General features: G+C 44.3%; 1 protein-coding gene across 3 annotated transcripts in view; it reads right to left on the bottom strand.

Moving 5' to 3' along the window:
* Window positions 1-13,925, bottom strand: part of LOC104997535 (chromosome unknown open reading frame, human C10orf11) — a 926,454-nt gene that overhangs the window by 188,481 nt on the left and 724,048 nt on the right. The gene's annotated exons all lie outside the window — the stretch shown is intronic.

The raw sequence follows: 13,925 nt of genomic DNA, 5'->3' as shown, positions 1-13,925 counted from the left end.
TGGGTGGGATGAACTGGGAGATTAGGATTGACATATATAAACTACCACACGTAAAGCAGATAGCTCCTAGGAACCTGCAGTATACTCAGGGAGCTCCACTTGGTACTCTGATGACCTAGGTGGATGGAATGAGGAGCTGGAAGTGAGGACCAAGAGGAAGGGGATATATGTGTACACATACCGCTACACTTCATTGTATGGTGGAAACTAACAGCACTGTGAAGCGATTATTAAAGGAGACAGCGAGCTGGTAGGGAGGGGTGATAGACCCACTGCTCAAGCAGAGCCTTTGCTCCTTCACACGCTCTTGCGATATTCCTCTTGCTGTCTGAAAGAGCCCTACTAGCAGTTCCATAATTCCTGAAGCCACAGAGCACCGAACAAAGACACACTTTCAGGAAGAAAAAAGGAATTAAAGGTTGCTGTATACAGAATGCATATGAATTATCTGCAACTGTGAGTAAAAACTAAAAAGCCCAAATTATTGCATGAGAATGGCAATCAATCTAAAAAATGGAGAGGAGAGAAAAGGCAGACCCTACTAGATGATCTGTGAGGGGAAAAGCCAGCTCCATCATGAACATCCTCAGTGTTCCTGAGGTCAAACAAGCCATAAAGACCGCTTCTCTTAAGAGGCTGCGTCTTCGGGCTCAGTCATGAATTTATATCCCTTTTCCCAGTCAACCTGTATGGGTGGCATCTGAATGTCAAAGCCCAGTGGAAGTTCTTAACTCTCCTCTGTTGCACATCACTGCATCCTATAGCCGTCTGAGGAGGGGCGCAAGAGGTGGATTCCGGAAGTGAGGGCTTTATTATCCTCCCCTCTTTCCTTAAACCATCAAGGAAGGAATCAGGACATGCAGCCAGGACTGTGTTGGTTTGCTCAGCAGTGGCCAAAGAAGAAACCACCCACAGGAGTAGAACACACAAAACATAATAGCTTCATGTCCCATGAGGGAACAGAGACATCCTCATCAAAGAAGCACCTGGGGAGGGCTGGCTTGAAGCTGACCCTGCAGCTGGATGTGGTCATGATGCAGGACTTGCCCATCAGGAACCCAGACTATCACTCCCAGCCACCACAGCCTTCCCTGCTGGGAGGCCTCCATCTGCTGGAAATCTTCCCACCTCTGATCCTCCATCTTCACTTTACTTTGGTTACCTACCTACCTACCTACGAAAAGGATAGACAGTGTGACTCTGGGTACCTATTCAGTCACCAATACACATTTAATAATTTTTGTTCAAAATCTTTCATCATTTAAGGTGTAGATACAACGAGAAAAAAGATACCCACAATCTATTTGGCACAGATAACTTCCTAATATACATTCTTTGGACACAGCAAACCATCCTCATAAACAATATTTCACCAGTGTGCAGCTGAACAGGAGATAACTCCATTACAAAGTGTGGTCAGTAAAAACTAGGGCCTCTGAAGAAGGAACATTCTTCAAACCCTCTCGACATACCTTACAGTTAAACACAAAAAGACACTCGCCCCCTCTTAGCTTTCTTCTACTCTCCCCTACCCTCCTGCAAGAAAACACATGTTCACAGAAAGAAGTTAAGTGGGAGCTGTTTGCTGCTATTTCTATTGCAGTAAACCGAAATGAATAAAATCAGTTAAGCGTTTAGAGAGGAGGGAAATAAGAGAAATAAATACAATCTTATTCGCCTTCTTCAAAGGCCAAAAGAAAAAAAAAGATAATTTGAATCAGAAAAATAATCTAGATTCCAATCCCCTTTGAGTTCCAGCTTCTTAATATTCCTGCTTTAATAGCTACTTCCTAGAAATACCTTTTTAGGTAAGCAGAAATATCAAGTAATAATGATTATGTCACTAATTTTTCCACTGAAAATATGGCCCTAGATCCCTGCTTTCTTATGAAAATGATGGGGGATATGCAGCTCCCAGTTGCTACCCACAAAGTAATTTTCCACTGATGTCTGGTGAGATTATTTAAAGAGTGGGCCAGAGCACAGATGTTCACTTCTCAAAGGGTGGAACTGATGTCCCAGCAGTGAGTGCTCTCAGAGATGTGAGAAGCAATTGATTTCTGATAAGAATTTAAACTGCTTAGTCTCACTGATGCTAAGGACACCGTCCCAATCTCTATTATCATGTGGCCAAACAGCCTGGATTTAGGATTTCTACAGGTGCCTAAGTCCTAACGGTTTTGTCTGATACAACTGCTATTGAGTTTTGCCAGCAAGACCAGGATTCTTTTTTTTTTTTTTTTTTATCAAGGGCAAATAGCTTACCAAAGGCATTTTGATAAGAACTTACCAAAATATAGCATTAGCTGTCTTTCCATTAATCCACTCTTTGTTCAATAGCAGTGACATTTAAACAGCAGTAGAGAGAGAGACAGACTGAGAAAAGGTGCAAGCTTCCTGTGTGCTGGGGGCATCAATTCAGCCTTAATCACTTGGCAAAGACGGTTCCCAAAACAATGATGCAGAGCGTCAAGGTGAAGCTGGTGGTATTGTCACCTCAGCAAATGATGCTGGGTCATCTGGGGGAATAGACACACAGGGGAGAGAGCACCTCGGCCACCACACTGTGAACACTCTAGATTTTGACCTTTAAGGGACTTGGGGGAATGTTGGTACTTGATACTGAGGCTAGAAGAGAAAATAGTAAAGAGGGACATAATTGGGCCTGGAGACAATGGGAGAGAGAGCATAAGAAGGGAGGAAAGCAAGGAGGAAAGGAAAAGGGAAGCAAGAATTAAAAGAAGGTTAGAAAGATGGAGTGAGGGTAGAAACACGCTAACAGACTCAGATCTTTGGTAGTTTGAATCATAATAATGTAGAAAACGCTCATCTCTCCTTTACTCTACAACCCATCCATATATCTATCTGCATCCATCAACCCATCTCTGCATCCATCCATCTCTGCATTCAACCATTCAAATATCCATTCATCCAACCATCCACCTAACCAGTTATTAATTAATTCTGCAAGTATTTGCTGGATCTCCCAGCATGATACAGAGCTTGAGGTATACGGGAAGATGGCAAAGTATCCTTAAGAAACTTTCAGTCATGGAAATGACATAACACTAAAGAAACTAGCCCCTGAAGCAAGACTAGTGACATTGCCCTTCATCTCAGCCAGCATTCTGTATCTCATATAAGCATTGGCTTCTCAGACACAACAGATGCTGCCTCAGATGCATCTTTCAGGGAAAGAATGCCTTCCAGGTTATGTCTTCAGATAAGCCAGGACTACTCTAGGCCACCTGACTTCTAGAACTCTTATATGTATAAAACACGCTGAAATAACATTAATAACAGTAACAGTAAACAACAACAGTATCAATGGCTAAAACCTAGAAACCACTCAAAAGACACTTTCCTAAGTGTTGTACATGTACTGAGTTATCAGCCCTCTTGACAACATAGAGATCATTATGCCCAAAGTCACAGAGCGAGTAGAATTTAGACTCAGTGTGGTTCCCAAGTCTGAGCTCTGTTCTTTGCCTCTACCGGAAGACAGACAGCGCGAAGAATGAAGAGTCACTGATCAGCGCTAAACAACAAGGAAGGACTACATTTCAAACGGCATGAATGGAACCCCCAGTAAACACTGAGTAGAACATTCAAACGGAGAAGGCGATGGCACCCCACTCCAGTACTCCTGCCTGGAGAACCCCATGGACGGAGGAGCCTGGTGGGCTGCCGTCTACGGGGTCGCACAGAGTCGGACACGACTGAAGCGACTTAGCAGCAGCAGCAGCAGCAGAACGTTCAAAACCTTCAGTTCTATCCAAGATGATGTAGGGAACATGAAAGAGGCAGATAGAGCCTTCATCCCTGCCTTGGAGAAATTCTGGGTTGAGGAGAAAAGACTAGTCTCTATGAACCATGAGGAAGAATAAAATCTGTAAGAGCGGAATCAGGTTTGTAGCAGTGGGGAGGGGATGTGCTCAGCATAGTTCAAGGGAGAAACCAGAGAGGCCGGCCTGGCAGAAAAACCTGGGAACTCTGGTTCACATCCAACTGCATCCCTCATCTGTAGGTAAGCAAGAGGCTGAGCAGCTTTAAGAGGAGGAAAATGTTATCTTTAAAATAAAGGAAAGATTTTTCATTTGTTGAAATAAGTCAACAACAAAACCAATTACGGCAGCTAACATTTGCATATAGCACTTACTCTGTGCAGACTACATTCTAAGCATTTTCATGTATGAACTCATTTAATCTCTGAGTTGGGGGCAAAAATCATCTCTATTTTACAGATGAGGAAACCCAAAGAGATTAACTAACTTGACTAAGATTATACAAGTATTAAGTGTCAGGGATAAGATTTCAGCCCAGACCACCTGGCTGTAGAGTTCTAACAAGACCACAAACAGGCATAAAGAGCAAGACCCCTGAAGGTGACTGCTGAAGACCCCTGAAGATGAGTTAAAAAGGCTGCTGAGCTTGGACACAGCCCAGGCAGGGAAGTCTGCCATGGCAGATGTTGACGCATCTGATTCTGGGATGTAGGATGATTGGGTGTCTCTGAGACACCGCTGCTGGTCACACACACTCCAGAGACGAGGGGAAATGCATTTGCTGTTCCCCCTGCCTGGATCTCTCATCCCTCTGCCAAAATAATTGCATGCCTTCCTTCCGGCCATCAAATGGCACCTTCTCAGAAAGGTCATCTCTGATTACCCTTCATGAAACAGCATTACTTCCCTGAATCCCTCACCAATGTTACGATGCTTGACATCTATTTATCAACTTATTACCTATCTCTCTTGCCTCGCCACACCGGAAGGTAAACTCCTTGAGCAGGAACTCAGACTCTGTTCCCTCTGTATCTCCAAGTGCCTAAAACAGTACCCGGTAAATATGTGTGGATTGAAGAAATGCAAGATTCTTGATAAAATATATGATGGGATTCAGAGGAGAAAAAGGGAAAGGAATCTTTGTCCCCTTTGAGAAGCTCTTAAAATAATGTAAAGGACACTGATTCCCATCATTAGGAAGCTCCCAATCTGAAAGAAAGCTATAAATTTCATTTGAAGGAGAGCAGAATCTAATGGTAGAGACAGGGTCTCCATCTTTGAGAAATTCACCATAGTGGTGGAAACAGGAATGATGGACCCTTCCAATGACTGAGAGAAACACACACACACACACACACACACAGACTCCTCATGGGACATGGGGGAATAAAGAAAGGGAAGAAGGTTTTGCTCACTTCATGACAGCCCATTCAGGGGTTGGGAGAGCTGAATTATGAGGCCAGGACACACAACCCAGAGAGAAACAAAGGTAGAGCTATGTCCCCATCTGACTTGCATCAAACTGACTGCAGCCAACTGTGTGGGGATGGTTTCCTGGCTTCAGGCTTTTGGAAGCCTAACTTTCCCTCTTCCTTAAATATCTGACTCAGCTTTTCACAAAGGTGCCTCAAGCCCACATAGGGGCCCTGGAAACACTGAACCACCACCTCTGCCAGCAAACTGCCTCATTAACTGGAGCACCTCATTAATCTTACCATTATCCAAGCTAATTAGAAGTCTCCCTCCTCTCCTTCCTCTCATTCTACTCTTCCCTGTTCTCTCCCTACCCCTTTCTCTTTTGTACTGCCTCCTCGTTTTACGTAAGAGACCAACTTTACAGCAGATGGGAGAGCAACACCATAATTCATTCACTTGAGTTGACAAATTGAGATCCTATGTGTAAGAGGAGAGGGGGACATATATTTAAATCTCAATCCAACCAGTGTATAAAATAAAGAATAATCAGATAAGCGATAGCTGTATTTTTCTTTACATATCAAGTTCCATAGTTAAGATTTCCCTTTTCATGTAAAGGTACTGGTCCTGATTCAAGTCTTCGGTATGCATGAGTACAAAATAATCCTCATCTACACCAGCCTATTAGAAACAGCATGTACTGTTTGAATCTTTGCACTGTAGCAGCTCATTTCCTCTGCAATCATCCCCCTTTTAATATTTTCTCTTTCCCTGGTAAGGTCCTGTTTCTCTTTTGTTTTACAGTTTCTATCCTTACAAGCTACCTCAAAGCATCCATGAAACACGGGAGGGTATCAAGATTAAAAAGCAACACAAATATGCAGACACATCACCCGTGTACAAATGGAAAATAAAGAACATATAACAGAACTAAAGATAGTCCAAGAGAAGACAAGAAAAGCTACTCATGCAATCGAGTCCATGGGGGCTAATGAGAACAGAAAGAAAAGATCAGGATTCAGCATCTGAGAAGATAGAAGCTGAAAGGATGAAAAAGAGGCTGATAAAGAAACCTGGACCAATGGGGGTCTTGTCCACCCAACACAAGCAAAGAGGCTGCCCTTAAGACCTAAGGTGTTTTACGCTGGCAAGAGTCAACAGAAAAACCTCTTTGTCCTAATAAGTAGTTCATGATTAAAATATAAATGGACTTAAATAAACAGAGATGAATATACATATGCCAGAGCCATGATGGACTATCATAATAAACTAGGATATGCATTTGGGAGAAAGCCCAGAACCTTTGGAATGAACAGAATTATAAGGTTCCAGAGTGTGGATTTCCTGGAGGTCCTCTGGGAAAATATGGTTTCATGGGAGAACAAAAATTTAGCCTCTGATTTGAGAGTAGCTTTCCTCTGATAGAAACAGGATCATCAACATACTTCACCAAAAATAAGAACAATAGCTCCCTTCTGAGATCTGCAAACCTCCATTAGGATCTGCATGGCCAGTTCACAGGACAGCAATGTATGGGAGAAGGACCAGCAGAAAATCTAGTTTCTGCCTTTTTTTCCTGGCTCTGCACGCCTTGGAAGCTTGACATACTGCATGGACCAATAATAATAATAATAATAAAAGCCCTTATAGTCTTAGGGAGAGATGTCTAGTCATTTCCCAGGATCCTTCTTCATGTTTAACTTATTCCATATGCTTTGCTACCGCAGACCCCAGCCTCGGCAGCAGAAGCAATCCATGCTGCCCTGCCATTTAAGTGTGAGGAGCCCCAGCTCTATTGAAGCTTGTCATCTTGCCTATTAGCTTGATGTCTTTATTCACAGACCATCTGTACCACCGAGAGATACAGAGGCAGCTAATGTCAATATGAACAAATGCCTCCTCTTTTACAAGAAATGTCAAACACAGGACAGACTAAGAATGACCCCAGGAATACCAACAGATGTTCACTACAAGCCTCTCAAAAATCAATCCTTTCTACAGGGACTAATTAAGATGAAATAAGGAGCAAAAGTAAAGAAATTTGTGTCATATTATCAGGAACTCCATCCTCACTTTCCAAGCTCATTATGGGCAGATTGGCCTGTGCCCTTTGAAAAAATGCTAAAAGAGGGGCTGCAGCTACCAGGGCACTAGGGAGGCCTTCATTTGCCTCCAGTTCCAAACTGCAAAAAGAAAAACGCTCAAGGAAAAAAGTGTTACTTAGCATGATTTTTCTGGTCTGGTTTCTTTAAATGGTCCCACATAGAAAGGAACCACTTTCAGAAAAATCTCCCAAAAAACAAATAAGAGGCTAGAAAAGGAAATTGTGACATTCTTCCATCAAAAAGGAGATAAGAGAGTTTGGCATCCTGGGACTGGGAGTCCAGGATGATCCGGCTGGAGAATTTTCAATTCTGCAAGGTGATAATATCCTAAATTTTTCATTTGTTCTCATCCTCTGTGAAAAGGCAAAATCTTATTATTTGTGCTGGCCTCAAATGAAGAGAGGCTCCATTTCCTGAATTTCAAATATTACTCATCTTTGCCTTTAAGTAAAGAAATATCTACCATCCACAATAATTGTTGTTCTTCATTAAACTATTTGTCACACTTTCTGGTTGGGTAATATCATTAGTGTAGTACAACCTAATAACATTGATCTCAAACATTTATCTGCCAAAACACATGGAGGATTATTTCATTGAGCCCAGCCCACTCCCAGGAGGCCATTTAAGCTGAGATGCCACACCCCTGAAGTAACTAATGATATCCCTTTCTCCCTGGCTTGAGAAATTATAAAGGAAAGGAGGCAATGTGAATCTGCTCTAATTTAGATGAATGTAAACATCATTCAAAAACTTCAGTTTTTAATCACTGGTAAACATTTGTTCATGGCCTTGCTCATAACATGATTCCTAAACTTAACCACTAAATCATGGTTAAGACCCTAAACTACTTTTGGGGTCTAACAATAGCAAAGCCTGGGTCTCTTCCACAGCACCATGGCCCCCCTATAAATTCTCCAACATAAAGCAGTGCACACTGGGAATGGGTCAACATTTTGACATGTGGGTTCTTTATGTAGGTCAGGATAGGCTTGATTTTTGGCAACTCAACCTATTCCATAACAGAAGAAAGATTCAATGGCGGCATGATCCACAAGGTTACTGATTTGCTCTGTAATATAATGGGCCCCCCACCCCCGCCATCACCATCACATCACATATATCTCCTCCCAGTGTGCTTCATGCTACAGCAAGGGCTCGACTCCTCACGCCGTGTCTGCCAAAGTTTTCTCAAACCTTTCCATCAGTTTATGGAAGAATTTGATACTAGATGTTTTCCCTTAACCAGGGAAGTGACTCAATCCTCTGTATGATTCCCTTAAAGACCACAAGAGCCAAATTCAAATGACTGTGCTTGGAACTCCAGTTCACTCTCTACTTGTTCTAGTAAGGCTGTATTTTACCTGCGTTAAATGTGGGGCAGAAATGAAAATGCACCAGAATTCTAAAATGAATAAGAATTTATTCATCCATAATTGATCCCCTGACCAGAGGAGAAGTCCTCTCTAGGAGGGTTTGCTCTCCAAGCCATCTGTTCTACAATGCTGCCCTGGGACAGTTTTGGAGAAGGAAATGGCAACCCACTCCAGTGTTCTTACCTGGAGAATCCCAGGGACGGTGGAGCCTGGTGGGCTGCCGTCTATGGGGTCGCACAGAGTTGGACATGACTGAAACGACTTAGCAGCAGTAGCAGCAGCATACTTCATTCACCATTTAAGGGTAACTCACATAAAATGCCACATGGTAAACAACTTTTGGGGAGAATGAAGCATTAACATGCCTTGGCTGAGTCTCATGCCACCTATTCTCTTGCTAACATAATCCAATACAGCTTCTGTTCTTCCATGTCTGTCCTTTGTGATCACAACACTGAACTTGGCTTTGCTACTAAGTTTGTGGCTCACTGAAGACCATCTTGGCCTGTTAAGTTTGTATGGACAAAACTATGCTGAAAGGCGGTCTTTTTCTTCCGAGCAAAGACTGACAATTTGTAAACCCCTGCATGGGAGACCAAAGCAGGTGCAAGGAACTGTTTACTGCCCAGCCCATCACTAGCCCAGTTATTACTGCTGTGTGAGCATAAGAGCAAGAGTTATCAGACAGACACGTAGAGCAGAGAGGGATGCTGGCAGCTCAAGAGCCCCCTAGAAAATGGTTGAAGGGTTTTATCAGCCCCAGTTACAGCCCTGGAATGGCTCTCAAATGTGGGTAATGGACAGAGCATCAGAGATGGAAAAGAGAAAAGCTACACTTGCCAAGTGAACCTCAACAAATCCAGGTTCTCTTTCATGTCAAAATGGTCCCCCTCAGGAACCCTGTCATCAAAATGGCTGCCATTCGAGCACAGCCTTCTGTCAAAGATGCCGTCTGAGAAGACTGTCTGCCCCAAGGGGACTCCACGAGACTGCACTTCAAACAGGGTTTGAACCTTGGACCTGGAGGTCAAAGTGCTCCTGGGAAAGGACGGCGGGGAATATAAGGGAAGTGAAGATCAAAATCTTGCTTGGAAACTCGCATCTAATAAAAAGGCCTTAAACTTCTTATCAACAGATTTACCAAGGCCTTGTTACATGAAACTAGGCATAGAAAAACTGGGCTTCCAGTCCTGACTGCCACTGCGCAAGTCACTTACCTTCTTCAAGACTCAGTTTCCTCACCTGTACCTGGGTTACCTGGATTTTAAAAAAGTCCCTGCATTTTAGATCTAAAAGGTATGGTTCTTTGAATCCACTCTCATCTTCTATATTTATCTTTTCTAAGTAGAACATTCAAGGATAGTGTATGTGCTTTGGCTCTCAAAAGCAGTGAACTGAAATGTCAGCTCTAACTGTTTGATTTGTACTTAATCCCCACAGCGGAGTGGAGCCCTTGTCCTGGTACATCTGAAGGCGCACACAGGCTTACAAGGCACACATGTGGGCACCCCACATGAATACTCTCAGGACCCACAGCAGCCTCATCCTGTCCCATCCCAGCACATAAATGATGAGTGATAACTCACCATGTCACACTATGCTTTCTGCACATCCAAGCTGGCAGTGCTTGCTGCATCCAGAACCTGGGAAACATCTGCAGTTTTGTGATTCTTCCCCGTTTCCATTCCCATGATGCTCCCCGAGCCTGCTCGGATCAGAGAAAGGTCGCCGGCTCCATCTGGCCACCCTGCCCCCCTCCACCCTCCCCCGCACCACTCCTGTCCCCCCTAAGGAGTTTCTGCCCATTTTGTCACTTCCACCTGTTCTGACAGGTTCCCCTGCCTGACCCTGAGATAGCCCTTGGGGACATTAATCATATAACAGCCGGAGCCGTGAAAGAAACAAGGGTTTGGCTGGATACTGTTACCGTCTCTGTCACCTACTAATCATGTCCTATGACACGGAGGGGCTTAATCAGATGGTCTGCTCTCTCATTAATCATCCTGGGCTCACTCAAACTTCACAGAGAGATTAAAGTTTAGCTCCGCTGGCTCCCCACTCCTCCTCCCACTCATTCCCCTCCAGAGCAGTTTCACTCAGGGTCCCTCTCAGGTTCCTTTTGCCTTGCCAACTGGCAGGACACCTTGAAGTGTCGAATGCCTACCAACTCCACAATGTGCAGGAAGCGGGGATAAGTCCTCGCTTCCTTTCTATTCTCCCCTCTCTGCCTCCCAATCCACAGAATAGGCTAAGAGAGAGACCAGAAACCCATTTAATGCGAGGCCTGAAAATCACAGACTTATGCTTGTACCAAAGAGAAAGATGACGGTTCACATCTGTGAACCCTAAAGAACTAATAATGGGGAATTTTTCTGTATTTACCCAAGAGCAAGGAAAATTAAATCAAATAATCACTTAAAAAATGATTAAAATAAGCATGTGTGGCACAGTTGGTGGGAGTGTGGCTGCCCTGTGGGGAAAGGCGCTCGCCTCTGAAGATACCAGCCCAGGATCACCCCCACTTGCCACTCTATGGAAATTATATTAGGAAGCCAAAAATAGCCTGTCAATTTGACAAGTTCTTTCCAGACAAAACAAAAATTACTGAAAGGACCCTCCAAAAATACCCCGTATGTGAGAATCAGAATACATTTTAGCTCAGCTGATTCATTCTTATCCTGTTTGCAATTCTGGGGGCTTCAGAGCGGAAAAGCAAGTCCCGGCAAAAGCCCTGGGCAAAGGGCTGCTCTCCGAGCGCTGGTTCTGTACTTGCTCCGGGAGCTGTTGACTTTTGCAGTGCTGCACGATTATGGGAAACAAGGATAATATTTGCCCTCGGAGCCAAGAAAGAACAAATATTTTATCAACATCTAAATCATCTCTCATCTGGCAGGGGAGGAGGGGCCGAAGGCTCAGCTGTACACACGTAAGCTGCCGAGGGCGAGGAGAGGGACTGCGGGGGGAGCCTTCTACCTGTGTAAACTTGTACTATCGATATCTGACGGCGCACACACTGCAGAGAGCACTCCCTGAGAAAAGCTGAAACACCTCCTTCTTTCCAGGTGCCTCGGCCACCACCCCTCATCCCAGAGTGACCACCCTGATCCATCCTGCCTTCTCTCTCACTGCCAGCCTTGGGACTTGGGAAGGTGGGGTATTTCTGTGGATATTTTGGGGATGATGGGGGCTTGCCCTGTTGTTATGTTTGTTTTCTATTCACTGATCCTCCACCACTTGCCCAGAAATGACAGTAGGTGGAAACACTATCTTTCATTACACAAAGTATAAATAGTGTAATCTATCAGCGCCGTCAATCACAATGATTGATTACAGGCTGTCATAGAGAAGAGTGACATATTAGAAAAGTTTTGTTAACAATGCCTATTGCTAGTCAGCCTGCCACAGAGGCTGGTGATTAATGTGTTGTCAGCCTGTAATCCCACACCCTTGGCTAATGAGGCAGGAATTTATCATCTTTACAGAGTGGCAGATGTCAGGGAGAAAGGAATCCAAGTGCTGGGAACAATATACTTTTTCTTACTAGGCCTGACAAGTCTGACAGGCCGAAAAAAACCACAAAGCAGCTTTGTATAAGAACCAACTTAAAACCAGGGACTTTTCATTTGGCATCTTTGCTTTAAATAGTGCTGCAAACCAGCCTCGATCCCTTCAAAAAAGAAAAAGACATGGAGAGAGGAGGGCACAGCGCTGAGTTCCGTGAACTCTGCACCCCGCTGCCGACGACTGAGACCCCAGGAAGAGGTTGCCATGGTGAGCAGACAGCTTCTCAGGAAGAGGAGCCCAGGGCAACTTTTCCCTTTTACCTGTGAACTTGTGGCCAGGAGGTACACACGGTATCCAGAGGGAGCTGAGCACCGCAGCTCCTCTTGCCACTGCCTTGGGACAGCTTTTACCTGGAGACGCACCTCCCTTTCTAGAAACACTGCCCTTTCTGCTGTGGATGAAAAATGGGGGTGAGCAGGAGATAAGAAAAGGGGCTCTTCATTGGTCAAAAAAAGCAACACAGCAGAGGGAGGGCCCTTGGAAAATGACTTTCACCAGTGCTCTGCTCTTATTTGAAACTACTTCCAGGTTGATTTTTCTGCCTCATCTTCTCCCCTCCCATTTAACTCTTCCATTTTTCACATGGGACAATGACTAAAAATTCTCTAAACCAAGGAAATTCAAGCCCAGTGAAAAATTATCTAGAGACCCTCTTAATAAATGCCTCATCCTTCTGCATCTCTTCCCTTCAACTGTATCTGCCACCTCTCCACAGTTCTAATAACAGGAGACCCTGGACCCTTCTTAAAACTCTGGGCCCTTCTTAAGACCCTTTGGGCAAATCTTTTTTTTTTTAATTTAATTTTATTTTTTAACTTTAAAATATTGTATTGGTTTTGCCATATATCAAAATGAATCTGCCACAGGTATACATGTGTTCCTCATCCTGAACCCTCCTCGCCTCCCCCCTCCTCCCTCCCCATACCATCCCTCTGGGTCATCCCAGTGTACCAGCCCCAAGCATAGACATTTAGATGCTTCTGAATCTTGGCTGTGTATTTCATCTTTGCCTGGATTGTCCATTCTGTTCTAAATAACTCCTAAGGACCACCACACACAGGAGACACCCAATCTTTTCCATGGAGTATTGAAGATATTCCCCAATTGAAGATCAAATCTCTTTTCTCAACACTGATGCATTCTGCCCATACTCAAGCTAGGAAGAGAGCCAAGGGGGAAAGCCTATCTGGTCTGGAAAGTTCCCCATGCCAATACCCTGTGAAGATGCAGTGTGGTGCTTGTTCTCATGTCAATCTCCGAGGAAGGGGGCAAATCTTAAGTGGTAACATTCTGACGGATGTAATCCTTTTTCAAACACAGATACCTCCGCTAATGTACACAGATGCAATGTACAAAAACAAAGAGGGAGACAGCAACCAGAGCAGAAAAACTCTGCCTTCTGTCAACAGCACCCTCAGGCGAAAACACACAGCAAAGCATTAAGTAATTTCATCTCTAAAAGGCAGCATTCTGGCATTAAGATGCACAGGATCCCTGGAGCCCAAACACACCCAATGCACTGAGAGATGGGTTTAGTGGGCCAGGAACCCACACGCTCAGGAAGAAACTCGGGGCAATGCCGAATTTCTTCCCCAGACCCAATGTGCTCAAGGATGTGGACCTGTGAGGAGCCTGGAGTCAGAGACTGGACAGGTGGAGGCCCTGGGTGGAAGCACCCC

The sequence above is a fragment of the Bison bison genome, unplaced genomic scaffold, assembly GCF_000754665.1.
Source record: "Bison bison bison isolate TAMUID 2011002044 unplaced genomic scaffold, Bison_UMD1.0 scf7180017864309, whole genome shotgun sequence".
Lineage (NCBI taxonomy): Eukaryota > Metazoa > Chordata > Mammalia > Artiodactyla > Bovidae > Bison > Bison bison.
The sequence above is the reverse complement of the archived record's forward strand: the minus strand, read 5'-3'. Positions and strand labels throughout refer to the sequence as shown.